General features: G+C 43.8%; 1 long non-coding RNA gene across 1 annotated transcript; it reads left to right on the top strand.

Moving 5' to 3' along the window:
- Positions 1-342: 342 nt before the first annotated feature.
- Positions 343-3377, top strand: LOC137561370 (uncharacterized). Its single transcript, XR_011029984.1, has 2 exons — positions 343-660; positions 2966-3377. It is a non-coding gene; the product is annotated as an uncharacterized lncRNA (long non-coding RNA).
- Positions 3378-4025: the final 648 nt, after the last annotated feature.

Consider the following 4025-nt stretch of genomic DNA (forward strand, 5'->3'; position numbering starts at 1 on the left):
TATTGAGCTTACCAGACAATATTGCACTATTGGGATCTCGGTGTCCTCTGTTTTGTTTTTACAACAAAAAAAAAATGTACATTTTGGTTAAAAAAGACACAAATAAATATTTATTAAAAAAAAAAAAAAACACCTGGGGCGATCAGACCCCACCAACAGAGACCTCTGTTGGTGGGGGGAAAAGGAGGGGGTGGATCACTTGTGTGCTTTGTTGTGCGGCCCTGCAGCATGGCCTTAAAGCTGCAGTGGCCATTTTAGTTAAGTTTACACTTGGAAGAAACAGCAGAAGCAGAGACGTAAGCAAAGCCCGCCCACAGGAAGTCAGCCCGGAGACCAGCTCAGAGAACAGCGTGTGAGTCAGAGGAACAGGCTGCCAGTGAACACACAGGGATCTGGTTACCACAGGGGGAGGAAACAACGCCGTGCAAGACCTGCAGCTTCAGATTGGGAAAGAGGAGGAAGTTCAGGAGGCTATTCAAGCTCAGGCTCGGATCCCTTGCAGCAGCAGGTTTTTCAGCAACCCAGCCTGCACACAGACACAGGAGGAGCAAAAAGCGGCAGAGGAGAGGGAGACACAGGAGCAGAGAGCAAGCGCAACCCGAGAGCACCCTTACCCCGCGACCGATACCCCCAGAGAGATCGCAAGCACAAGGGACAGAGGTAAGCACTCTTGTGGTGAACATTTCCTCATACCCATTAACTGATTCTGAGCTAGCAGTACTGAATAAGGGATTAGGCTTTATCCCAACATATGATCTTGATTTTTTTGACTGGGAGATAGACTTCCATCGCTTTATCAGGAACTTACAACTTAAGATGTGCTTTAAAGATACAGTAGCTGTGCAGCAGACTGAGGTCTTAAGGAATAAGAGCACATGGATTCCTGACATTACTTCACCAGCGTTAAAAACCTTTGAGAGCTTGGTGATGCAGGAGGTTAAAAAAGTATGGTCCAAAAGTGGGGATGTGAGAGGCCAGAATCTATGTGCATCTGAACAAAAGGCACTGCAGTCATTAAGTCAAAATGATCAAATCATCATCCTGAAAGCAGATAAGGGGGGAGCCACTGTGGTTCAGGATAGAGCACTTTATATTGCAGAAGGTCTAAGACAACTCCAAATACAGGGTCACTATGTTAAGTGTGCTGCTGATCCTACATGGGATATTAAGAAAAAGATTGATATGTTGATTAATGATGCAATGTTGAACGGTCTCATTACTAAAAATACAGTTGACTTTTTGAGTGTGGAATCTCCTAGAATACCTTTATTGTACTTATTGCCAAAGATCCATAAAGGTTTGGAAAACCCACCTGGTCGCCCCATTGTTTCCGCTATAGGGTCATTGCTCTACCCTCTATCTAAATTTGTGGATGTGTATTTGCAAGACTTGGTAAAGGCAATACCGGTGTGTTTAAAGGACACCACAGACTTGCTGCAAAGATTGGGAACACTCAGGCAGGTGTCAGGTTTGGTTTTAGCTACACTTGATGTACAGAGCTTATTCACCTCAATCCCGCATGAGGAAGGGATGGATGTGGTAGAAGATGCATTACTGGACACCACAATGAACCATCACCTGATATACTTTGTCCTCGATTGCCTAGAGTTAGTACTGAGGAATAATTACTTTAAATTTTGTGATGATTTTTATTTACAGAAACAGGGCACGAGCATGGGGTCCCCTGCAGCTCCCTCCTTTGCAAACCTTTTCATGCATAAACTAGAGAAATCAATGTTTATTGAGAATCCCAAATATTGTCACATGATACACGGGTATCTGCGGTTTGTGGATGATATTCTAATTTTATGGAAGGGTCCAGTGGAAACTCTGAGGGAAATGGTGGATGAGGCAAATCATGCGCATCCAACCATTAAATTTACGTTGGAACACTCCACAGAGGTTATCCACTATCTAGATGTGGCGATCTCGGTTTCCCCCCAGGGGTTACATACGGATTTGTATACGAAACCGACTGATCGCAACAATCTTTTAAGAACGGACAGTTTCCATAACTCCGCAGTGGTGAAAGGTATCCCTAAGGGGCAATATCTTAGGGCAAGGAGAGTCGCATCCACAGACCATGGATACAGAGTTGCTGCAGAACGGATTACTAACAGATTTCTAGAGAAGGGGTACAAGAAAGGTGAGCTTGAGAAAGTGGAGAAGGAGGTGGCTCAAATCTCAAGAGATAACCTATTGAATAGTAGTAGACAGGGGAACAACCAGAGGAAAAACAAGATCCCGTTCGTGCAGACATTCTGTAAGCAGTCTGGAATGATTAAGGGGGTCGTTATGAAGTATTGGCCCATACTTCAGCATGACCCAAGTTTTGGAATGCTATTCACTGAGCCACCTTTATTCTCCTACAAGAAAGGTAAAACAATACGTGACAGGGTGAGCAGGGTTGATCTGTCAACCAGGAAACAATGTATTGGTGATCTGACAGGGAAAAGGGGTACTTTTCCCTGTTTGGAGTGCAATTGCTGCCATGCAATTATAAAAGGTGCTTATGTTGAACATCCATACTCTGGTGTCAGAATAAAGATTAACTCAATGTATACATGCAACAGCACGTTTGTTGTTTATGCCTTGAAATGCCCTTGTGGGATGTTCTATGTGGGTAAAACCACCAGAATAGTAAAATCTAGGATTCAGGAGCATAAGGGTGACATTCGTGGTTATAAGCCAGGAGAAAAAAGCTGTGACACCCCAGTAGCCCGACATTTTTTTGAATGCGGACATAGGGTGTCACAGTTAAGATGGCTAGTTTTGGACCACGTACCACCGCTGCAGAGAGGTGGGAACAGAGACCGGATTCTCCTACAGAAGGAGGCCCGGTGGATGAGAAAGTTGGAGTCCATCAACCCCAAGGGGATGAATGAAATGTTCAGCTTGAAATGTTTTTTATGATGCTGTATTATGTGTTACTGACTTAATTTCTCTCTCTCTCTCCAATCCCCAGGTATTAATGGGACCCACACCATCGTGATTGGTTGGGGGTGTCGGTTGGAGGGTGGTAAGATGGATCTGTGGTCCAAGTATTTGCAACAGAAGTTTTTCGCAGTATTGTCTGTATTAGGTTTACCTAAGATGCAGTAATTTGATTTGTTAATCAGGTTTACCGAGGTAGACGGATATAGTAATGCCTCTGATCAGTGCCCTAAGGGGTTAACAAGACTTTGGACTGTGTGATGTCAGTGATCAGCTGACTTGTCAGCTGACAAGATGGAGGTGGTCCAATTTAGGGTGTGGTGGTTAGAAGTATGTATTTATTCACTGTGTGCCATTTAATGTATGTACACCTGATGAAGGGGATATGCCCCGAAACATGTCGTGTATTACTGGGATTTGATAAAACGCAAGTTTGAAGCCAATTGAGTGCCTCCTTCGTATTTACTACATTACATTATATATTGAGCTTACCAGACAATATTGCACTATTGGGATCTCGGTGTCCTCTGTTTTGTTTTTACAACAAAAAAAAAATGTACATTTTGGTTAAAAAAGACACAAATAAATATTTATTAAAAAAAAAAAAAACACCTGGGGCGATCAGACCCCACCAACAGAGACCTCTGTTGGTGGGGGGAAAAGGAGGGGGTGGATCACTTGTGTGCTTTGTTGTGCGGCCCTGCAGCATGGCCTTAAAGCTGCAGTGGCCATTTTAGTTAAAATTGGCCTGGTCTTTAGGGGGGTTTACCACTGTGGTCCTCAAGTGGTTAAGAGCGAAGTGGAAAAACGTAGGCGCCCGCTATCGTAAGAAATGTCGGTGCCGCCATATTCGCAATTATAAATAGTGGCTATAGTGTGAAATTTGGGTGCTCAATATATAGCGGGAGGTTAGGGTTTGCCGTAAGGGTGTCTTTAAGGATTAGGCATGGATGGGCGGTTAAGGTTAGGCGTGGGGGGGGGGATGTTAAGGGTTAGGCATGGCTGGGCAGTTAAAGAGGAGCTCCAGCGAAAATAATGTTAGAAAAAAGTGCTTAATTTTTACAATAATTATATATCAATGATTTAATCAG

The sequence above is a fragment of the Hyperolius riggenbachi genome, chromosome 1, assembly GCF_040937935.1.
Source record: "Hyperolius riggenbachi isolate aHypRig1 chromosome 1, aHypRig1.pri, whole genome shotgun sequence".
In the NCBI taxonomy this organism is placed as follows: domain Eukaryota; kingdom Metazoa; phylum Chordata; class Amphibia; order Anura; family Hyperoliidae; genus Hyperolius; species Hyperolius riggenbachi.